At 33.6% G+C, this 26,247-nt stretch overlaps 1 pseudogene; it reads right to left on the bottom strand.

The window, feature by feature from the left end:
* Positions 1-21,588: 21,588 nt before the first annotated feature.
* LOC122728832 lies at positions 21,589-22,086 on the bottom strand (annotated as a pseudogene).
* Positions 22,087-26,247: the final 4,161 nt, after the last annotated feature.

Here is a 26,247-nt window from a genome sequence, read left to right as displayed (position 1 = left end):
AAACCCATATTTTTTAACTACAAGTTCATTTCCTCTATCCACTATGAAATACTGCCTATGATGAGTGCTTCAATTGTATTATTTTCCCTTTTAGTTCAACAACCAAAAGAGTATAATTGATTGAGGAAAATGGAAATATTGCATCTAAATTAATGTGTTTCTTTTAACCTGTGTATATAAAGACTGGAAAGGCTTAGAATGGTTTATGTTATCATAAAACCAACAATTCTCAAGAAAATTTCTTAGATTGTTCATATGTATAGATGGATTAAAAGGGATTTGAGTTGATCATCATAACTTTAAATTATTCAATTAGTATAGAGTCTAGTTAGAATAGAATGGATTTTTATATACATAACATAATAATGTTTGCTAAGATGTCATGACAGGTGGTAGTGGATACCAAACATTTTTAGTGGACTTCATAGTACAGTCATTTGGGCAATTGTATAAAAGAAGGACAGAGGTTTCTCTGTCTTGACTGGAGCTCCACTGTTGCAAATAAGAAAAGAAGGAAGGAAGGAAGGGAAGAAGGAAGGAAGGAAGGAAGGAAGGAAGGAAGGAAGGAAGGAAGGAAGGAAGGAAGGAAGGAAGGAAGGAAGGAAGGAAGGGAGGGAGGGAGGGAGGGAGGGAGGGAGGGAGGGAGGAAGGAAGGAAGGAAGGAAGGAAGGAAGGAAGGAAGGAAGGAAGGAAGGAAGGAAGGAAGGAAGGAAGGAAGGAAGGAAGGAAGGAAGGAAAGAAAAAAAGGGAAGGAGGGAGAGAGGGAGGAAAAGCAAACCAAACAAATAGAGAAAAATTAGTTTCATGGAACATATTCCAGATATTGCAATCAGAACATTCTAAAGGGTTGCTGATGGAAATACAAGTAATTGTTAGATCATGAAAGAAGAGTAAGTGCTGATCTTTTAACCTGGGAAAATAAATGATTTTTCTTATTAGTGAGATGCTATTGTTATTAGTTCCAGTTATTGCAATTACCTGAACCAAGGGCAATGATGAAAATACAACATCAAAATTGATGATGCTTGAGTATGGCATTGAACTTTTGAATGAACAGCTCCAAACAACTGACTTCCATCTGTCCAATTTTCAGTAATAAATATAGGCTAAACATTGGATTGTGCCAGTCCCATTCTAAAAGTAAGACAATTTTGCTCAGAAGAATGCATGCACAAGATACCTAGAATACATTAAATTTTACTTAGGTATATGTTGCATACATGAGTGAATGAATGTGATGAAAAATAATTAGTAGAATTTATGTGGTCCTTTAAGGTTAGGAAACAGATTTACTCACTTGGCCCTCTCAACAACCCTGGAACTTAAGTGGTATAAATACCACCGTTTTATGTTTTTGTTTTTGTTTCTTTTTTTAGTAAGGCAATTGGGGTTAAGTGACTCGCCCAGGGTCATACAGCTAGTAAGTGTTGTTAAATATCTGAGGCTGGATTTGAACTCAGGTACTCCTGACTCTAGGACCAGTGCTCTATCCACTGCACCACCTAGCTGCCCCTAATACCACCATTTTAAAAATGAGAAAACTGAGGCTGAGAGAGTTGAAGTGACTTGTGAAGGGTCATATAATGAGTAGGTAACTGAAGCAGAATTCAAACTCAGTCATTCCTGAATTTACCTCCAGTATTCTAACCCATGTGCTACTAAGCTGTGTGAAGGGATAGTATATGGGATTTGAATAAAGATTGTTAAATCACAAGCACTTGGATGAAAATAGTTTTACTGACATAAAAGCTCCATTTTGTTTACTTAAATTTTGATCTTTGGGGGGAGGGGAGGCTGAGTAGGTGAACATAAACCTCAAAATGAAATATTCCATAGCAGCATTTTCAAATATTTTTAAGGCAATCCTAAAGATTATGTAGCTATTTCACTAAGTGGCAATATAACTTAAAGTTCACAATCATTATTTTCTCATGCTTAGCACTAACTGGGAATGTGGCATGAATAAGACAAAGACTAATTAAAGTATGGCCTACACATGAAAGCAAGGTTTTGTTTGATTTTTTTTGTTTGTTTGTTTTATGGAGAATAAGTGTTTGTTTTCAAAATCTTAGATCAATAAAGTTAAACTGTGTGTTTGTTCATTTCCCCACCCCCATTTGTTAAGTATATACAATGTAAGACAAATAAATCTATGAAGAGAAAGCACTAATGTTAAGATTATTTTGCTATTTCAATATATCTGAAGTTCATCACTGGGTACCTTATTCTTTGATACAGCTCTCTACTTATTCATATATCATTGTGTGATCCATGGCTTCCCAAGAAACCTTCATAACCTATCTATGGATATGTTGAAAACTTTCCTCTTGTTTTATTGTCTCAGAAGAACCATAATACTGATCAAGCTGTGCACTTGCATCTCACTAGCTATATGAATGATCCACTTTCATTTCCAGTCATAAATGTCCTCACTTATACCTGTTATGGTAAAGCTATCAAGTAATCCCTCATTGGGGACATGGCACAGCCTGACTTACTTTGGGGATATTTGTAATTTCTGTTGCCCTGAGATTGTGCTATGTCATGATTACCAGCTATTTAACATCAGTGAGATATTAATGATGTTGAAGGAAAATGCTTTTGTGGCAGCAAGTACTTTAGGATCATTAGAAGCTCTTTGCTGTCTCCCCAATATAATGTAGCCCAGTATCTTAATGGGCAACTAGGGGCCAAAGTGGATAGAATACTGGGATCAGAGTCAGGAAAACTCTTTTTTTTCTGAAATAACATCTAGCCTCAGACACTTATGAGCTGTATCACCCTGGCCAAGTTTCTAAATCCTGTTTACCTCAGTTTCCTCATCTGTAAAATGAGCTGGAGAAGAAAATGGCAAACCACTCCAGAATTTTTTGCCAAGAAAAACCTCAAAGGGGTCATGGAGAGTCAGAAATGAATGAACAATGAAATCTCTTAATATTCGGGAGATTTTATTTTCTATCTGAATTATTGTTTATTCCCCAAACAAAAAAACATGCTTTGGAGGATCTAACCCTTTAATTTCTGAATCTTCCATCCTGGAGTCCCACAAGGCATAGATTAGTTTCATTTTATTCCTTGATCTGTGTCCTGTCAGATTCCTTCCCCTCCCACCCTAGTTCTAGAAACATGATCAAATCAAATCTGTCATTTCTTCTAGAAGGGGGGGGGGATATGTCAAGCCATGGCTTCCAATGGGCCAACTCATCATCTTCAAAACATAACTCTTCTGATCTGATAATCTGGTAACTTGGTTGTCCAAAGTTTCCATACTACCATTGCTTCTGTAAAGATTGTTATTATCTACTATGCTTTGGCTCCATTCACCCTGTTATTAATTTCCCAGGGCATAGGGTACATTTAGGGAAGACTAGTACCTCTGGTGTGAGGGCTGCCAAGTCCTTTTAGGGCTTCTTTCGACCTTTAGTGGCTACCTGATCCACCTAACTCTCACATGTGGCTCCAGGAATCTGGAGAATGTGCAATGGCCACACCTCAGTAAACCATTTTGGCAGATGGGCTATATCAAGTTGAGGGTAACTGAAGGATATCAAACCCATTGGTGAGTTAGGGGGCTATCTACCCAAGGCAGGTGAAGACTTTTCCTGGTGCAATGGGAGGATGGGAACAATTTGTTCCAATGGTCATGAAGGCAGCTGGTGTAGAAAATGTGGATGCCTTGGTTAAACATTGAAGATGCTAAGGTCATGCACTGCATCTTGACCCATCACTGGTTGTCTTGACTGTTCTGCTGCTGGACTATGATGATTTTAGAAGAGATAGTAAAGCTAATTACTTCAGGCAACTCTACCTCACTTAAATCCAATTTATGCAGGAATCAAAAGCTATCACCCATCACCCATATCATTTCACTATCTCAAAAGAAACCTGAGATAATGCAAATTAAGAGGGCCCAACCCAAATGTTCACATATACTATTTTTGCCCTAACTATGGTAGAACATTCTGAGCTCATATTGTTCTGATCAGGCACAGTTGGACACCCTGTAACTTAACTCTAATATAGTGGAGTTGTTTTGATCCTCTTTGAGAATGAAGGAAAATAATTACTTACTTCTCAGGTTGAAGCACACTTACACCCTAGCCACCACTCACTTATAAGAATTGTCATCCCCTAATTGCATGTAAGTGCATTGAGGGAAGGGAAGGTGTGCTTCTTTGGATTTTTATCCCTGTCAATGTGCACAATGTCTAGAACTTAATAGATCTTTCTTTCATTTTTTCTTTCAAAGTCATTAGAAACATTTTTCTTAGGTATTATTAGTCAAGCATTATGTTACATTTGTTACTGAGAAAGAAATTATTTCATCCTGGTCCATGTGCCAGTAATGTGGGAAAAAGATTTCATATTTCCTCCATTCACAATAAGGCCTCTCATATTTCTCTCCTAGCTGTATGTCAAACTAAGCCTTCCATAGTACTTGTGTATAAGTTTTACCTCCTGCCTACAATTTTTGTCCTTTAGAATAAGCTTCTTCTAAGAATGAATTCTTGACAGTTTTTACAGAAAGCCCTTCTTGATCCTCAAGAAGTTTGTGTATATATGTATGTATGTATGTATGTATGTATGTATGTATGTATGATAGTGGTAGTAGTTGTCTTTCAAAATCAAAGAGGACCAAAATGATACAATGTACATATATATGTATATTAGTTAATTTTTAATTTTAACTTAATTTAAAATACTTTATATATATATATATATATATATATATAATTATATGTAAACAGGTGAGTATTTAAATAAGATGAGAAGAGGGAAAAAATTGCCATTTACACAGCAGAACATAAGAGAGGATTCAATATAAAATGATAAATTTTCATGTTAAGAAACCTTATATAATAAGTACTACACATTGCTTTCAAAGCTGCCCAGCTTTTCTCAGCTTCCTTGTGGGTTTTATTTTGTTCTCTGCTGTGTCATATATTTGACAAAAGGTATTAAAGCATTTCAGGACCTAGGCACAATATTGTCATGTTGTGGTCATTGTCACAGTAATAAAATCTTGAAAAATTATAGGTTCTATCACTACCTAGCTGGAATGTATTGTAGAAAACTTGACCAAGATATCTTCATTTAAAGCCTAAAAGAATAAAGAAAAAAAAGTATGTTAGAAATTATGGCATTCTTTAATCAGTAATGGAAACAAAAATCAAAATGCTAAATTAATGTAAGGAGTCAAATCAGTACAAAATACTAAACAAATTACTTTCAGTTAAAATGCATTATTAAAAAGGCTTGAAAATCAAAATCATCAGGATGCACTGTATTTCTAAAGAATTAAGGTAAAGAAAACTCTCAGCTATCTATATATTCACAACAAATATAACAAAATTAAAATAAAATTTAGATTGAGTGAAGAATAGAAAATGTGTATGTTGTTGATATGATTAATAACAGAATAGTTACACAACAGGAGGTGACAAACTCTAGTTTCTCAGAAAAATTCAAAAGCTATGAGTCTGCCTAAGACCTCTAATGAAAATTAAGTGTGGTACATTAACCTGATACTTTCCCAGAAACCTCTCAAATGCAATCTGATTCCATTGTTCTTAACTGAAAACATTACATATGTACCACTAAAAGATAGGACACAAATGACTTCTTGAAATATAGTGTTTATGTTTTATATATTTTGTATTAAGCATTTATGGCTTATATTGCTTTAATAAAAATGGGAAACACATATTAGCTGTATAGTTAAAAAAAAAATGACTTGCCAAAAATTCCTGGGGATACAATGACATCTTACTGTTGCTCTAGTAATTACTGATTAAAATAACTCAAAAGTGCTAGAACTTTTCTACTGTCTTTATTTTCATTGTTGTAAAACCAATGAATCAGTTCTAAAATGGCTTATTCATGTGCTATCTATATGCAAATAAATCCAAGTGTAGAGAAAATGCTAGAGTACTTAATATCCTAATGAACAACTATTCTCTTTTTAAAACATGCTATCCACGCAATAATATCAAAAGCATTTGTTATTAAATTGGCATAAATCCTGGTGGCATTTCAGGAAAGATTCTTAACATTCTATAGAGATTTAAACAAATTATAATCTTCCCTAAAAATCTCCAATTATGATTTCCAAGTTGAAAAGCAAGTTGTAACAAAACATGTTATTAATCACTTGATAGACATAAACTTATAATTCCATTGAAATAAAGAGACTAACAGATTCTCCACTTCATTAAATATTCTCCAGTGATAAACAAACGTTATTTGTAATTAATAAGTATAATATTCTTTATATATTCCATTGAAATAAAAAGAAAACTAAGGACTTGTCTTGAACCTGGGGATCAAATTGAACAACTCTTTAGAAATGGTTAGCAGCTCCTTGGTCTCCTCTAGGTAAGATACAGCAAGTGTAAAATTATAATGAGAAAACTGTTACTTTTACTTATGATATTTATGAACAACTCGTAATAACATATTAATGTGAAGGATATGTTTAAAGCAATGAAAATCTGTGCAATATCAGCTTAAACATACCCCCTTTTTTACCATCCCTTTTAACAATTTTAATTTTGAATATCAATTGCAAATTGTCTTCATACTTCCACTTTCTCCCCCGACTCATTGATGTGGCAGGAAATATAATACATATGAAGTCATGCGAAACATATTTCTGCAGAAGCCATGTAACCAAAAAAAGTGATGAAAATAAAGTACACAAAATATGCTTAAATCTACACTCTGGGTCCATCAATTTTCTATCTGGAAGTTGATAATATTTTACATCATGAATCCTTTACAATTTTGGTAGATCACTTTGTTGACTGTTTACTTGTGAAACTGATAAATGGACAACGATTAATTTGGAAAATATCCTAAGTAAAACATGTACAAGACATTTATTACCATAATTAATAAGATATCATTAAGAAGACAAGGTTCAACATTACATAGCAGGTATAGAAAAAATTAGAATTTTCTCCTTTGAGTTTTCCTTTTAGTTTCTCTTTCAGGAGGTGATCAGTGGATTCCTTCAGTGATGATTTTATCCTCTGATTCTATAATATTGGGTAGAATTTTCTCAGTAGAAAAGAAGATGAATAAATCTCAGAGAACAAACTGCATATAATAATATGGAACTACAAGCAGACATCACTTCATCATGTAGGAATGAAAGCTGACAATACAGTTTGTATCAGCTATTGTTTTTGTTTATTTGTTTCCCCCAACCAAATCTGGCTTTATTCTAAATGAGTCCTATGAAACATCTAAGATCATGGTTTAGAATCAAAATGTCCTCCAAAGGAAGCATCCATATGAACTCAGTAGATAATATGTTGACAGAGTAGCATCGAGCAAATGATTAGATGATGTTGATTTGTTTATTTAAAGAAATGATGATTTAGGACCAGGTTTATTACCACAAAAATTACAAGTCAACTATATTTAAAGACCCAAAACTTATCGTACTAGATTATGCTGTTGAAATTATGCAACTAATAACATCAGGCTGCAAAAATTTAGTACCTTTGGAATATCTAGCAAGACATAGTCCACTTGCTAAAATTATTCATTGGGGGTTCTAACCAAGATGGTAAAGTAGAAACAACAACCCAACTTATCCCAACATACCCCTGCAATAAACATTCAAATGTATCAAATCTAATTCTGGACTGACATACTCAGTAAAAAGTCAGGATGAGACTTTTTTCCAGCCCAAAACAACTTACGGATCAGGAGGAGAAGTCTGTGAAACCAGTGTGGGAGCTGGCATGGAGTACATGCAGCAGCAGCTACCACCACTGGGCCTTGGAGGGTAGAAGAGTAGCACTAGGAACTTTGGGAGCTCTCAGCCCAAAGAGAGTAAGGTAGTTGGACAAAGGATCAGAGAGAGATTACAGAGGACATTTTACTGGCACTGGGCACAGCACCTGGCTCTGTTTGGCAACTTCATTGCCCATATGCCATTCTTGGTCAGATTTCCAGGGAGTAGAGGAGTGTTTGAGGTTCTCCACAAGAGAATAAGGGACCTAGTCACATATCCATGAATGCAAGAACACTAGCACTTATAGATTTGTGAAACAGGAAACCTTCCTTGTGAGACTCTTTTATGTGAATGAATTTTCTCCATTCTACCTCACATTTCCTGCTTCTCCCAAAACAAAACTACATCGCACTTGTCACATAAATACAGATCTAAACAATTACTCCTGTCTAGGCCAGGAAAATATAATAAAAATTAAAACTCTAAATTTCTTATTTATATAATGTTAATTTTCCAATTAACTGAATTAATTAATTAGCTGATTTGTTGATGTTCTTTTCCGGTGCCATACCAATAAAACTACCAAAGAATTATTTTATACATTTAGAAAAATAATAACAAAATTCATCTGGAAGAACAAAAAGTAGAGTATATCAAAGAAATTTTGAATAAAAAATGAAGGAATTTGGCCTAGTGATAGTAGATTTTAAACCATATTCAGTGAATTAGAAGTTCCCTGTTGTGGTCCTTGATATTTTAATGAGGTGATAAGCATTATATCTGGGCAGCTTGTACCTCTAGTTCTTTATGTGATAGTAGCCTTATCTTAGTTTTCAGCTATGTATTTATTTCTTAAGAATATTTTGTAATTTGTGCTTATATTACCAGGATTTTAATATGTTAGTTTGTAAATATTCTGGTGTATAATTTTATTTTAAAATATCAGGGACCACAAAAGGGAACTTCTGCTTCACTGGAAAAAAATCCAAACATTGTAAAACTTAAGTATTGTAAAAAACAATGAAAAATATAAAATACATTTTAAAAAAGGAAAGGATACTTTGAACCTGATGTACAGAGCAAATGCCAGGTCTAGCAAACTTAATGCTAGTCCTAGATTACTTATTGATATAAAAACAAACAAATAGAAATCCACAATAAATACAAATAGTGAAACACAAAAATGGCTTAATTTTTTATAGACCTAGGGGAAAAAAAAGAATTTTCAGCACAGTATAACAATTTAAAGCATGACTTTCTTTGATTTTGCAATTCTTAACTGTGGGGAAGCTCAGAATATCACCACTGTTTTAGAGAACAGAATCAATGGATCATCAAGGATATGTTATTTAGATTATAAAATTCTTGCTTTAATAAAAAAAATCCTTAAAAATTGGAAAATGTTAATAGCTATTTCATCAAAGTTATAATCTATAACTAATATGGAGTAAAAACCTTATATTCATATTTAGCAAAAGAAATTAAAAGTATGTATGAATGAGATGAAATGTACATTATCTCAATTATCCAGTCTCCTACTGGAGAATTTTGAAGATTCTTTCAGTGATCTAACAAAGTGTTAATAAGTAAGTATAGAAATATATATTATATATGTGTGTGTGTGTGTGTTTGTATCTATATACTTGTATTTGCTAATATATAAGGTATGCCAAAATTCTTAGTGCCATCATAAGTCACTGAAGCTTAAAAGTATACTGAGGCTTTTGGGCCACCTTGTATAACAGGACATTGATTTGTCCAACTGCCATTTCTATTAAAATTTTATTTCAAAAGATAATCATAATAATAGCATCTTTATTTGCAAATACAAATTCAATTATTAAACTACAAAAATCAGTCAATTTATCTACTTGGTCAGTTTTTTAAAAACATTAAATAGACAAAAACTTATAAGATGTTAACTTGTCCAAAGGTTGTCTCTTGTTCATTTCTGATAAAAAAGATACAAATTAGATGATGATAACCAAAATTTATATAAAGATTATATATTTACTAAATACTTTATTTAAATTATTCTATTTGGTCCTCACAATTCTTTTATATAGGTGCTGTAATTATCTTCATTTTATAGATGGATATGGACAGACTCAGAGAAAATATAATAAAAATAAGACAAAATAATTTTCTGTTGTAGTCATTTCCTCTCACATTACTGTTGATCACTTGTTCATGTTAATAGTATACTGATGCTAATTTTTGCATAAAATCTTTTTTCTTTGCAGACTAAGTCTCTGTTCCTAGTATTTCTTCTGTTAACTTTTGAATTGTATTGCTAGTCTCATAAAAGGGGTAATAGAATTACTTTGTTAGTATGTGTGAAATACTGGAAAATGAGAAGCTGAAGAATACAGAGAAAAAGAAGATTCATAAACCCAACTACTATAGATCTCTTGAGCTCATGAGTTCTGATCTATAATCCAATTAAGTGTCTAAACTAAATTAAGAATTAGTAAAGTATTCTTCTCTTTTAACATGATTAATGCAGAAATATGTTTAATGTGTTATATATATATATATATATATATATATATATATATATATATATATATATATATATATATATATATATATATATATATATATATAAAACTATATCAGATTACCTGCTGTCTAGGGGAGGGGGGAGGGAGGGGAGGGAGGGAGAAAAATCTGAAGTTGGAAAGCTTGTATAAACAAATGTTGAGAACTATCTTTACATGTAACTGGAAAAAAATAAAATACTTTTATCCAAAAAAAAAAAAGAATTAGTAAAGTGATCTAGCTATAGTGGAGGTCCATCAGGATTTCTATGAAGTAGAGAACTGGCCCAAGTTAAAATGTTGCCAGCCAAAACTCTTGTGCAGATTAGACTGAAACTGGGCCCATTCATAGCATTACCACTTCTATTCTGATTATAAGAAGAAAAAAGAAACAAAGAATAAAAGGAAGCAGGGAAGGAAGAAGGCCCAAAACACAGCAGATTTTTGGAAAGAAAAATGGAGAAACATTTGGCTTCTACAGAAATATTCCATTAGGGATTCCTAAGAAACTAAAGTGAGGTTAAGTGACTTGGAAATGCTAATTTTTGATTTATCACTAGACAAATATAATTGAAGTATTCCTAAGAGGATTCCAAGTGAAAATTAGGGTCTTCATGAATAAAATATTGCTCCTAAAATAGCTAGATTATAGTTTGGTGTCAATATTGAAGGAAAAATTCATTTACTCTTCAAACCACATGGCAAAAAATGAAGTTTAATGTATCAAACAAAGCTGATGATGTAGAATTTTATAATGATATTTCTATCTTTTCAAATGACCTTTTGGATTATTTCAATTCAATTTATTTAAACTCCTTGGAGTTCAGTTTTCTTTTTATACATGTGTGTATATGTTGTTTTTAAGATAGAAAGTATTACCTATAAAGGTCAATTATTAATTTAACAAGCAGCATTCTCTTATTTTGCTTTCTCCTTTAACATTGAATGAAATGCCAACCTATGTCACCTTTTCCCAAGGTTGTTACATTTAATTGGTAGGCTGGGTGAGCAGAGAGACAGGGAATATTTAAGTGTTAATAGGTTGTAGTGGTAGGTGGCATACATACAGTACCTAGAATTTTTCTTGTATGATTTTGTTTTTGAGAAAAGATGGGACTTTAGTTATATGTTTAAGATGAGATCTGAAATTGCAAGAAAAAGAAAAAAAAGTAAATGAGAAATATAGAAAGGTATAAGGAATAAAGCAAGATAAGTTTTATCAGATATATTTTGGTACAAGGCATTAAAAATAAGTGAGGAAATACAGGAATAAAAGGAGTTCTTATATGACATATTTAAAAAATATGTATTTGTTAATTAGGTACATATCCAAAAGAAATAGGTTTTCCACTTGTATTCCAGCCAATCCCAACCCTTTAATTTCCTCTATATTTTCCATTAATTTATTTTAACAGACAGAAAAGTAAAGTATCCCTTTTTTTGATATTTTCCATTTATACCTATAGATTCAACTCAGGAAGTATAATTTACATTCTCTGTCACCAATGATACAATAAAATAAAAAGGAAAAAAATACAACTTTAAACCTCTTGCAAGGGAAGAGATAGGCACTAACTACAAAATATTTACTGTGATCATACAATTCATATCATGGGAGATGTAGAATTTTCTATAACTCTTAATTTAATGATCACTTAATTAAGTTGCCCTAAATAACTGTATTGAATCCCCCCAATTCCATCTTTTATTCCCAATCATCTTGAGGTGGACTGTGTTGACTTCAGGACATGGCATTAATGGAACAGAGCAAAGATCAATAATCCTAAACCTTGATAAAAATCCAAATATGTAGGGATTAAATAGGTTAAAGAATAAGTAAAGATGTACGTGAGTGAATGTAAGGTTTCAGTGGGGTATTTTACCCTGAGAAGGTGTTAGGTTGCTGATTATAATCTCCATATGAAGTATCTAACCATGATGACCAGGGGCTTAATGTATATTGATTACCAACATATTTTTACTTCTAATGTTCTAACTCTAAAGGGAAATCTGTGGAAGTTAAAAAAGTATAGTAGGAAAAGAAATGAATTTAGAAACTCCAGAAGGTTAAGAGGACAAAGTACAGATAAAAGAAAGAGAAAAAAATAAGAAACTTTATCATGTAGTGTTTTGTGAAGAAGAAAGAAAGGCCATTATGTTGGGCTTTAGGTATATCCACATTCCCCATGCCAGAATTCTGGAATTGACATATTCACTAATTTTTAAACATTGCTTTGAATCTACTAGTTCCAACAATCAAAAGAGTTCATTAAGGCTCTAATTGCAGTTATCTTAATGCCAGAGGCTAACCAAAAAGATTTGTCAGTCCTTTCCTTCCACTGTTTCTGTTATGTACCCTGAATTTTCTACAGTTTGACCTATGGAAAAATGGCCTTATTGGTGCTAGTGCTATATTCACTTATAATTTAGAACAACCATATATCTTATCATTCTTTAAAATTGTTTTCTACATATTTTCATAAATTCCAAAGATAATCTATACAAGACACTGGAGCCCTTTTTCTTCCCACTCTGGGTTATTAACCTAGCACTTTTTATACTTATACATTCTTTAATATTATTTTCTATGTGGTTTATTGTGTATAAGTGATGATATGCTGCAACTTATTTATATTGAATAAGCTTTTTTAATGCACTGTTGCTTTCAAATCATCTGCCATTATACATTCTGGATTTAGAAATGTAAAGTCAATTGTATAATGAGATATTAATCAAATTAAATGATGAAAAAGAAAGAAAGAAAGAAAGGAAGGAAGGAAGGAAGGAAGGAAGGAAGGAAGGAAGGAAGGAAGGAAGGAAGGAAGGAAGGAAGGAAGGAAGAAAGGAAGAAAGAAAGAAGTGAGGGAGGGAGGAAGGAAGGAAAAAAGGAAGGAAGGAAGGAAAAAAGAGGCAGGATGTTTTGCCCAAAGACAATGAAAAAAAAGTGGTGGTTAATAAGCTGTATTGAGTCATACACTCTTTTCCCACCTCATAATTTTAGATTGTATTTATTTTTATATGAAAAGCAGAATAGGTACTGTGATGCTTTCAGTCTAAGGGAGACCTAAATTCATGTCTTTTCTTTGACATATGATCTATGTGACCCTATACAAATCTACTTCTTATTTTGTCACAAAAATATTTAAGACACACAGGCCCATATCTAAATAAATATTCTTGCTAATGTATACCTTTATTTTATGTGTGGGTATACAATCTCAAGAGATAACTATTTCTCAGAGAAGGAGAAAATTAATAAGGTAATCAAGAGAGGAATTTAAAGGATAGTTGAAAATTATCAGTATGAGAATAGAATAATTTATCTGGATTCAGGAATTAAGAAATAGATTAGGAATGGTATTGAGGAAGTAACAGATTTCTGGGTGAATGGGAAAAAAATGAGGCCATCCTAGGAGAATAAAGTCTTCATTCCAACTTTCTGTTATGCAGAAGCAATCTGGACTGCTTAATGTTTCTTTACTAACCACTTCCTCATATCTCATCTAATTGTGTGCAGATTGCACAGATAATTTTCAGATGATATTCTAATGATTTGAGAAATAGTGTGCAATCTTTAATCATCCACCATATCCTTTAGAAATTATTTGTTTATGGGAAAATGAGTCATAAAATTTATTTTCTACTCAAGAATGAGAATAGAAAGTATTTGTGATTAGGGTTAAATATCAGAAAAACAGAGCTACATTAGAGACAACTTTCTAACTGAAAAGAATTCCCTTTTTAAGAGAGATATAAGGCTCTGTTGTGTAAGCATATGAATACTTAAGACTATGCAGTCATGTTTTACAAGGTCAGAGATTATCAAAAAGGGACGTTATTACTTCAGAATGGATATGTCTAAAACTTTGAAGGGGATATTAAAATAATAGTTATTGGTAGAGTCAATTAATAATTTGTACACTAATATGTAAAGTTATTTTTATAACTGAAATGTATTTAATACTGAGAAAATATGGCATAATCTGGAGAAAAATTCTAATTCTTTATGATAACATCACTCTGAAGTATTTTCTGATTACATATTATAAGAAAAATCATGGCCCTAATAAAAATCTTCTAAAGCTATAATTGATCACCTAATAAGAAATACTAAATATGTCCATATAAATATATTGGCTAAGATGCAGTGAAACTGGAAAATTGTTGTAAAATCATATTGTTATGTCTACTCACATGAATAACATGATTTCAAGAGACACAGACCTATAATAGTATTAAGAAATGTAAAATATTACTTAGGAATATGTAGAATAAGTGTTCTTAAACCTTTTGGTGTCATGGATCCCATTAAAAATGTGTAGAAGCCAATGATTCTTTTGGAAAAAGAGTTATTTAAATAAAATAAAATACAGAGAATTACAAAGGAAAGCAATTACAATAAGACATAGTTATCAAATACAAACATATGCATAAACATATTTAATGGAATCCAGGTTAAAATAAAACAACCCTGTTTAGACTTAGAAATCATGAAATATACAAGAAAAGGAAAGCTTCTTCTCAATAATTCACACTTGTATTGGTATTTTTCTTAAATTATGGACTTTTTTTTTTCAGGAAGCTGGGGAAAAACATCAATACATGAAAAAAAAAGTCTCACTATACTTATCTTTTTTTTTTTTTAGGGCAATGAGGGTTAAGTGACTTGCCAAAGGTCACACAGCTAGTAAGTGTCAAGTGTCTGAGGCTAGACTTGAACTCAGGTCCTCCTGAATACAGGGTCAGTGTTTTAGCCACTGAGCCACCTAGTTGCCCCTATACTTATCTTAAATGGACAAATGATAAATCTGAAGCAAAAACAAAATATTCAGAAAGTTGCCAACACATTTCCATACTTTAGAATATTTGCTGTTTTAAAAAATACTATAGTTCACAATGTAATATAAATTGAACCATACATATTTTCTATATAGCATCTACATGCTATGCAATGTAGAGATATGTATGATACAAGTTTAATATGATATAACATGTGATATGATATAATATGATGTAATCATGTTATGTTGTGTTATGTTATGCTCTGCTAATTATATTATAATGCATATAGCAAAATTAGTTGGTCAAGGTGAGAAAATTTTCAGGTGGCAACTGAATAATAAAAAGAAAAGAAATGGTATCTTTGTTGTCATTATTAAGACTATTTATACTTAAACATTTTAAGTATTCCTATCCCTAGATATTTTCAAGTTAATCTATTTTATTGACAAGTCTTGGTTTCCAAACAAAACAAAACAAACAAAAAATAACAACCAGGTAAACTTTTAATCATAAATGCTTCCAGAAAAAACTGATCTTTTAAATGGTAATCTGGGGTCCTACACCTGGACTTCCATTGTTCCAGGGGATTCTTTATATCAGACTCCTTTCTGCCACCCAGATCAGTAACTCATCTGTCATTTATAGCCTAGAGGGCTTGTTGGAGTATTGCGATTAATTGACTAAACCAATATTTAACAGAGGATTGATACAAACTTATGTCTTCTTGAATCTAATGATGGTCCACTATCCACATATTGTACTGTCTCCTAGAAGAGTTGATATGGATTATTAAATAGCTCCACAACTAGATTTTAAGGTGAAAATGTGTCTGTTATGTATATTTGGATAGACTACAATGCTTTATAAAAGTCAGGTGGAAAAAAATATCTGTTGACTCACAAAATGATTCAGTTAGTATGAATAGAAAAGGATTCAAATTAGAGAAGACTTCATATTTGGTAAAAGGAAGAAAGAGAAAAAAAGTGAGATAAGAAAAAGTCTTTTTTCTTATGCAAGGATGCAATTTGCCTAGGAAGTTTTGTCTGGTCCTTACTTGAAAAATGTAATCTAAAATAACCACAAACTTATAATATCAATATAATTATTACTTCAACCTTCTATTTCATTTATAAATATTCTTTTCTGATTAAAATAAATTGTAGGAGTTAAAATAATGCTCCTGCTGACAAATTACACATTTCTTTTCTTTACCTTTATCTATTTTGTGTCAATTATCCATATGTGTCTTCATGTGGCAGGTAATATTCTTTTTATCTCTTATTCATACATTACAAATACCATCTGTTAACTGGGCCAGTTTCACAATCAAGAGCCATTATTAACCATGAACCAATTTGTTAACAATCTGCTTCAATTATGAGGATAGCTGAAATGAATATAGTAAAATTAGTTGATTAGGGTGAAAGAATTTACAGGTGGCAATTGAATGATAAAAAGAGAAGAAATGGTAGCTTTGTTGTCATTAATAAGACCATCTATGCTTAACCAATTTAAGTATTTCTTTCTCTAGATATTCTCAAGATTTGGATTATAATGAAATTAGGCAATTTAAATTACATATGATATAGGACTCTATGTGTATGGTTGCATCTAAGCATATATCATTTGTATATATCCAGTTATATAGTAGCATAGTGGTAGAATCAATTCTTGCATCTTAAAGAACATTGATATATTGACATTGTGGTATCAACTATGAAGGAAAAGAGTAATAGGAATAGTGGAAATTGATTGATATGAAACAGAAATGGTTTTTTTTTAATTCTATAAATTTTCCAAGTGGAATTTATCTTTATCTGATTTTTATCTCAATTATAATTGTCATTCTGATTACTTCTAGGAATCATTGAATTAAGGTCCTAGTAGGGAAGAAATATGATAATATACAGTGGCACAGTAGATAGATTGCTGAGTCTGGTGTCATGAAGCCTCATTTCTCTAAATTCATATCCAGTCAGATATTTACTGTGTGACCTTGGGTAAATCACAACTCTGCCTCTGTTTCCTCACTGGTAAAATGAACCTACTTTGGTATCTTTGCCAAGAAAAACCCCAAAATGGGGTCACAAAGAATCAGATGTGACTGAAAAATGACTAAAGAAAATACAAGTAAAACTTTGAAAAGCTTATAGCACTATGTAAACATTAGCTTAATTAATTGAAACTCTGTTCAATTTAATAGATTGAAATCTATCCATTTTGATGTCATGTGTTTCTTGTCTTATTGTAAAGTTTTATATGAAAAAGTTTTATATGAGATAGATGCAATAAATCATTTTTTATGTCCTGGATTCCAGGAGGATTTATTGTCTGACTATTCCACCACATTTTCTAGTGAGACATGTCCACAGTGATTTCACAAAACTCATCACTGTTAATATGTTGCAGCCTACTTAACATGTCTGTTTACCATCACTTGCTATTTTAATTTTCCCAATGTCATGAAACCTCAAAATTAATATCTATAAAGGGCTAAAATTCTAGCTAAACTATCTAAAATCTAATGAGTTGTTGCCAATAAATTATAAGCTTTAGCAAGAGTATTTAAATGTTTAAGTATTTATTAAAGAGCATTAGGATCAGAGAGAAAGGTAAAAATCTAACCCACCATGGCATGGTCAGGAACCAAAAAGAGACAGAACCCTTCTGCCAGCTTCCACTTCCCACTTTGTGTCCTCCTCCCAGAAATGGGAGGCTTCTCAAGTTGATTGGCTGGTAGCCTTGATAGACAATACCCACAAGCAAACATCACTTCCTGCCACTAAGAACCTTGACCACATGGCTTGCCCTCAGAGGCCTTCTCCTCATGGCAGAGCTTTGCTACAATGAGTCTCCAGCAGGTGGCATAATTCCAATCATTACATATCCATAGTATATTATTGAGAGAATATTGATATTCACTATGAGTTTGGGAAGATGATCAAGTAGCAGGAGTTAAAAGAGAGCAAACTCTCCACCCCATCTGCAATTCCTCTGAATAGGTCTTTAAAACACAGCCAACCACATCCTTGGAAACAACAACAGCAACAATAACAGTGAATCATTTTCATTCCAGATCATTATAAGTTCAGAAGCAGAGAGATTGTCCAATACTGAGTAGGGATGTCTAACCAGGAAGAGATTTGCAGAGCACTACATAACAGGAATAGTTTCTACTAGGGTAAGAAGAGTGCTTAGCTCCAGATAAACTTTTGTAAGAAAGAGATGTAAACTGGTAGCTCTGTTGGTCACTACCCAGTTCTGTGTCATACATACAGGGCAAAGTGAGGACAGTAAGAGGTAGTGTTCTATGATAAGGAGTAATTATTGGCAATAGAAAAGTGAAAAGTACATTAAAAAGCAAATATCAATTATGTGGTTCTGACTCCAGGGTCAAAGTCTGTTAGGTCTTCATCCTAGTTTCTGAGGCCTGCAAGGGAACAACTTGGGCAGAAATTCTATACCATTGGGGAGCCTGTAGTTCTGTCATTCTGAACCAGTCGGACTTTTCAACAACAGTCTATTGGAATTACAAATGGGATGAGCCCATAGAAATAATCAAAACACTGGTCAGGTTGAGAACTCAGACCTGAAGTGCAGAAATTAGCCTTCACTCTAGGTCAGAGCATTTTGAGAGAGCAGAAAGGTTTCAGCTCCCCATGCTACATTGTTGCTGACTTCCTAGACTATAAGACAATACTCTGCATCTAAGAAAGTATCATCAAGACTATGCTTGTCCTTAGAAGCAAAAATGTTTAGAGCTCAGTCCTAACATAAAATCCAAAGATAGGAAGATGACAAGACAAATTAATAATAAAATAAAAATTCCACCCCAAACATTTAAAATTCGACCTGTTCAAAAGAGAACTCATTGCTTTGTCTTCTGCTAACCCATCCTTTTGCTAACATTCTTATTTTTATCAAGGGTACCACCATCTTTCCAGTCTTCCAAGTTCACAATCCCTTTGTTATTCTTAACTCTTCTTTCCTTCACCTCATATGACAATCAGTTGGCCATCTTTCATTATCTCTACAATATCTTTTGAATATACCCTCTTCCCATTACCTTTTTTTTTGTTCATTACCCCAAATGCAATTAGTGGTCACTTTCTATCATTTCTTTTCTTTTCTTCTTTTTTTTTTTTCTTTTTTGCAGGGCAATGAGGGTTAAGTGACTTGCTCAGGGTCTCATAGCTAGTGTCAAGTGTTTGAATCTGGATTTGAACTCAGGTCCTCCAAATCCAAGGTCAGTGCTTTATCCACTGTGCCACCTAGCTGCCCCTATCATTTCTACCTTTGTAACTTCTCTTCTATATACCTCCTTTTCTATTCTGACAATACAAGCAACTTAATAAATGCTCTCATCACCTCAAACCTGGACTTTACAAACACCTGCTAATATATCTCTCAATATCAGGTCTCTTTCACTTCAGTTCATCCTCCACTCAGTGAGCTCTCATATGACATTCCTAAAACAGTACTGACCATTTTACCATTCTAGTCAATAAACTCCAGTTGCTCCCTATTATCTTCAGGATCAAATACAAAATCCTCTCTTTGGCTTTCAAATTCCTTCACAACTTTGCCCCTTCCTACCAAAATGTTCTTATGTCTTACTCCATTCCACAACCTCTATGATGCATTGAAACTATAATCCTCATTGTTTACCCATATATGACACTTCATTTCCCAACTCTGAGCATTTTTTCTACCGGTCCTCCATGCCAGGAAGTTTTTTCTGCTACTCATCTCTGATTCAAAGGATCACCAGCTTCAAGAATCAACTAAAGATTCATCTTTTGCAAGTTGCCTTTTCCAGGCCTTCCCTCTGAGATTACTCCCATTTTATTTATTTTATATGTTGTTTGTTTATACTTGTTTTCATCTTGTCACCTCCATTAGACTATGAGTTCCTTGACAAGAGGGACAGTTTGTTTTATTTTGTTTCATTTTGTTTTTTGGTCGGGAAGTGGGTCTGTTTTGCTTTATTCTGCTTTGACCTTTCTTTGTGTACCTAGAGTTTTTATAGTACCCAACATGCCTGGCAATTAATAATGACATAATAACTTATATTTTAATGACTAGCCATATATTTAGATTTAAGAAACATATGCAAAAAGCTGATCATTAAATTAATGGAAGCTAATGAAGTTAGCAGTGAGTGAGAAGAGATCATAGAAGAGGATCCAGGGCAGAGACTTATGTTATACCCATTATAAATAAACCTAATATGGATGATGAGCCAACAAAGGAGACTGAGAAGGAGGAGTTAGACAGGTTGGAGGAGAATTAGGAGAAAGTACTTTGTACTATTCCCAGAGAAGAGAGAATACTTGGAATGATAGGCTGGTCATATTAAATACAGCAGAGAGGTCAAGAAAAATGAGGATTGAATCCGATTTAGCACTTAACAGATCATTTCAGATAAGTGATAAAGCCATAAAACAGATTTCAAAAGGTTTAAAAGTTGGAGAAATAGAATTAGGGGTAATAAGTAGAGATGGTAGCTTGGTTGAGCAAGGGAAGAGAGGATCAAAACATGGGATACTAAAGTCTAGGGGAGAAATTTGTTTTGTTTATTAAGGATGGAGAAGATGGGTATGTTTATTTGTTTTGATTTTTGAGTACCAAATTCTCTACCCCCTTTACAATTCCCCCATTTATTGGGAAGTTAAAAAATATAATGGATATTGTACATATAAAGTTATATAAAGCATATTTCCACATTATTCATGTTGCCAAAAAAGCAATAAAAATAAAGAAAATGGAAAAAAAAGATTCTATCTTCATTTAGAGTACAACAATTCTGTCTCTGAAAGTGAGTAGAATTTTTCATCATGAGTCCTTTGTAATTATGGATCCAAGAAGATGTCTTTCCCTATTAATTATCACTATAATATTACTATTATTGTGTCCCATGTTCTCTTAGTGCAGCTCACTTTACTTTGCATTAGTTAATATAAATCTCCTTTGTTTTATTTTTTCCTGAACCAGTCTCCACTGTTATTGCTTACTGCAGAATAGTGTTCCATTGCAATCATTTACCATGACTTATTCACCATTTCTTATTGATGGGCATCCCCTCATTTTCTAAATCTTTGCACTCCCCCACACACACCCACACATACACAAACACACACACACATACATACACACAGACACAAACTAATATAATTTTTTTTTATAGATATGAGTCCTTTTCGTTATTCTTTGGAACATAGATATAGCAGCAGTATTGCTGGGTCAGTGGAAAAGGAATTGTGTGTGTGTGTGTGTGTGTGTGTGTGTGTGTGTGTTTTAATAACTAAAACAGTCAATACTTTTATTTGTACACATCACAATATAAAAGTAAGCTGCATTTCTGTCCCACTGCTCCATTCCAAATGGTTTCTTCTTTGACATAAATGGGAGCAAATCTTCCTTGCCATGCTGTTGGAAAACACCCCAGAGGTACAGCACCATGGTATTTGAGTTGAGTAGAAAAAAGAATAAAAAATGATACGAATGTATTTTCCCTTATTCTTATCTGTCTGGGTGGGTCATTCCTGGCCAAGTGGGCACCATCATGGGACAGGCAGGAGGTCTCATCATTGGGGGTCCAGGGATCATAGGCATGTGGCCTCCCATGGACAGCCTCATTCCAGGAGCAGGTCCCACAGGTATTCCAAGAGGAGGGGGGCCCATCATTGGCATCATAGGAGTCCCTCCCATATGGGGTGCTGGCATCATGCCAGATCAAGTAGGTCCCAGGAGACTAGGAGAAGGTGGGATTATAGCCCCTCTTGGTGGAGGAGCAGTGAATGCAGTGGGAGGAATTTTTCCTTGCTGAAATGCAGCTGTCATTGTATTGATAAGGCTCTGAGCTTGCTCTTCCATCCAATTTTTATATCAATCTTTCACATTCTTTTTGTGTTTCCTACTGCTGCAGTGTGTCTTTAGTATAGATGGTTGGGCATGGTGCTCCATGGCCTGTTGGTTGTACCGATCTGTGCTGACCCACTGGAAGTGACGTCTAGACATGCAGTTTTATAGGTTTTGGGGAATAGTTCCAAATTGTTCTTCCAAATGGTTGAACCAGTTCACAATTCTACCACAACTACATTAATGTAACTATTTTTCTATATACCATCAAACATTTGTCCTTTTCCTTTTCTTTGATGTAATTCAAACTGTGGGAAAGAGATGTGGTCAGTGTTCCCCTGATTTGTGCTATGGTCCTTATCAAAGCAGGCACCTATTCCCTCAAGAATACAAGTCTTCCCCACCCTGGAACTGCAACCCAGAACTAGGTAATGAGCAATTGAGTTGACAAATGATGTCCATCCTGAGCAGTCAGTACTAGCACAAATGTCCCCTGTAATTTCTTTCTTGCCGGTTATTTAATCCCTTTACTGTTTCTGGGCACTGAGAACTCCTGTGGCTGTTGTTGCTACTGTTTCTGCTGCCACTGTCACTACCTCTGATGCTCACAGCTCATGTTGCTTCTGCCACTGTCTGCTTCCAGCTATCTCCACCACCAACCCTTCAGAGCAAAAGTCCTCTCTTTCCAAGCTGTTGTGGGATGGGAAAATGACACACTCAGATGATTTGTTGCTTATGCTGCTCAGAATTTGGTTCAACATGCTTTTAAAAAATTTTCTTTAGAGGGAAATTTTGGGAGAGCCTGAAAAATTGCTATGCTTTCTCCACCATCTTGTTTCTTCCCTCCTACATGAGCATGTTTTTAATAAGCATGAAAAAGTAGCTAGGGAGAAATTGATGATTACAAAAAGAAAGAGGATGATTGAAGGAGATAGCTGTTGGAGAAGGTAGGGGGAATTATCCTTGGTTGGGAGAAAGGCCAATTCATTATCAGAAACTGTAGGAAGCTAAGAGTTTTATTTGTAATTTCTTTTGTATGACTTCATTTAATTGTCCAAGCTTTATCTGTTTTATTTTGCTTCTATGTGATTCAGTTTTTGGCTTTTTTAAATGATATCTTCTCAATATTCCAGCTTTGGAAGACTAGATTTAGAGCTGGAAGAAATCTTAAATATCATCTAGTCAACTTCTTTCATTTCACAAAGGATGAAATTGAGGCCCAGAGAGATAAATTACTGACTGTAGTTCAAACAGATTTTCAACAGCTAGGTAAAGAGCTGAACCCATATCTTCTAACTTTAAATCTAATACCCTTTTCATTAAACCTCATTACTTTTTTCCTACCATGTTCATTCTTCCATAATGCCATTCAAATGATTTCATACTCTAAAATCATGTTACCCTTAGTTACCATGTGCTTTGCCTTGTGCTCTCTGGGACATGTTCTGGACTCTTTATGCCTCCACAGGCCATTATTTATCCTTTTACCTTTGAGAAATGGTGATAGATTCAATATCTATGCTGGTATCCATTTCTCATTAACTTTACTTAATTTACATAATAGTAATAGTTTACTTACACAAGACAAGTCAAGTTGTAATTTAATGAGATGCCTTCATATCTTTACCTCATTAAGTATTCATTTTGACCTTTAAGTAATTGGTTATCTGATGATACCAAGATAGCTAGTTCAAAGTTGCTCACATTCAGAAACCATTTGTTCTCAATATGTTTTAAAATGGTTAGGGAAGAAATTGAAATTGTTCTGTATCATTTAATAATTTATTCTATTCTGTAATTGACCCTATTATATATTACTGTCCAATATTGTTAAGCCATATTTCTCTGTTCTTGAGTTAAGCTCAGAAATGGAGTTACTCGGGGCAGCTAGGTGGCACAGTGAATAAAGCACCGGCCCTGGATTCAGGAGTACCTGAGTTCAAATCCGGCCTCAGACACTTAACACTTACTAGCTGTGTGACCCTGGGCAAGTCACTTAACCCCAATTGCCTCACTAAAAAAAAATAAAAGAAATGGAGTTACTCCTTATCCCAGTTAGTTTAAATATTAGTTGTAAGGAAAAGGTTTCATTTCCTTTGTTACTTTTTTCTTTTGTTTTGTTTTTTTATTATTCATGCAGTTAACCTTTGAAATATCAACCTGTTGCCTATTAGTTCTAAACAGCTTCTCCCAGTGCCATCAAACACAAAGATATGTCTCTGCTCTTACCTGTCCTGGTGCAGTTCAAGGAGATTTGATCTCCTCCAAGGGTACAACAAGTCTGGAATTACTGATTTCCTAGTGACAGATGGGTCCCATAAAATAATTATCATTCCTTAATGTTTAGGGGTTTGGTTAGCCTCACCTGAATGCCAACCTACTTTTCCTAGTATAGCCAATTGTAATGTTCCTAGACCTACTTTCTTGCATGTCAGTAAAGATAGTCTCTCAGGTCACTGGCCTTAATGAGGTAGCCAATCAGTGTACTTTGTTAAGTTATATGTGTCACTGTTAATAAACGGATTTTGCTCAGAATATCTGTCTTAATTTACCTTTATTGTATTTACTCACCACAGTCACATTGTTTATAATGTTGATCACTGTTCACCATACTATCCAGAACTTTGGATCTGTATTTTAAAAAACACAAAGGTATACTACTTTAAAATATTAATCCTAAAATGTAGTTTTATTATTTTTAAGCAATATTTCCTTTTTTCATCTTTGCATTGCAATAAACAGGAACCAATGCATATATGTTTGTTTCTTCCCTTCTAATCCATATTCTACATAGTTGACAAATTAATAGTCCTCAGGTAAATTTCTTTTGTCTCTATGATAACATACATAGAAATTTCTCTACATGTAAAATACTTTACAATCTGGATCTAACTTATCTTTCCAGGACAATTTCACATTTCTCCTCACATACTTAACATCACAGTTTTCCTGTACTCTATTTCTCATACATGGCATCTCATCTCCTTCACATGCATTTTTTCATATTATTTCCTCATATCTTGAATGTTGTTCCTCATCACCTCCACATTCCATAATTTCCCCTACCTTCAAGACTTAGCTTTAGTGCTATCTCCTAAAGGGGTCATCTTATTCATCTAGTTGTTAATACCCCTTGCCTCCCCAAATTACTGTGTTGTTACCATGTATATATTTCATGCTTACTTACCTGTGTACATGTTATTTTCCCCACTAAGGTGGGGACTGTGTCATTTTTGTATTTTCAACCCCAGTGCCTGCCACATAATAGAGAGATAGTAAATTGATATTTCATGGAATTGAATTAATTACTGAATTGGTTTTTGGACCTGTCAGACTCTTCAAATAATTTTGTCTGATTCCTACTCTTAAATGGATGGTTGTATAAACATACTATCTTCATCATCATCTACTTGCCTATACTCATTATGGGTCTACCCAAGTGAGATTATCAAACGTCCTATGAAATGATGCTTTTGATTCACCATAGTATCAATATCACCAGCTTCTGTATTCTACCTTTTAAAATAACTCCTTTGATTCATTCTCCAAAGTAGGCATTAAATTATATTTGGTGGCTTTGTGTTTAGCGAGTATCTCAATTTGGATTTTTTTCAGGTCTTCTACCAGTATGTCATTTTTTGATCTATTGAACAAATATCAAAATTAGAGTAGAAACAGTTGTAAAATTGCAACAAAGGTAGCAAAACACAGTTTTCTCCAGGGCAAGATAAAATTGTATTAAAAATTATGTATAAATGTTAGTACAATGGATAATGCTAAAGGACAGGGACTAGAGCATGATCAATTTTTTACCTATTGGGTAATTACCTATTTGTTGGAGAGCAAGAACCATTACCCATTGGTTGGGTAGCAACAACCAATAAATTGGTTCAAAGAAATCTCTCGATGACCAAAGACTCCAATGAAGACCAACAGGGTCTTTTGTACATGGGAGATAGGTTAAGAATTACCTCAGCTATTTCCTAATACTATATTTTTGCAATACTGGAAGAAATCTCAGGTGAAAGAATTACTTTACAGATAGGCAAAGTGGGTTGGCCTTCAGGTCTAAATGATCCTTCCCCTCTCTGGCAATTAATGAATGTAAATTGCTTTATGGGACCCAGCTGCCTCTATTATTCTTGACTGGAAAAAACAAAAACAGAACCTTGCAAATCAGGAGTCTCTCTTGGAGACCGTCACCCCAAAATTTGATGAAGAAAAGCAAGAAGAGGAGAGTTTTCCCCTGGGGAAGGCCCAACTGATTCTCTATTTATGGGGTAAATAGAAGCTGGGATCTCACTTTAAAGTGGTTAAAAG

The sequence above is a fragment of the Dromiciops gliroides genome, chromosome 5 (assembly GCF_019393635.1).
Source record: "Dromiciops gliroides isolate mDroGli1 chromosome 5, mDroGli1.pri, whole genome shotgun sequence".
Classification (NCBI taxonomy): Eukaryota; Metazoa; Chordata; class Mammalia; order Microbiotheria; family Microbiotheriidae; genus Dromiciops; species Dromiciops gliroides.
This window is presented reverse-complemented; position numbering and strand designations above follow the sequence as displayed.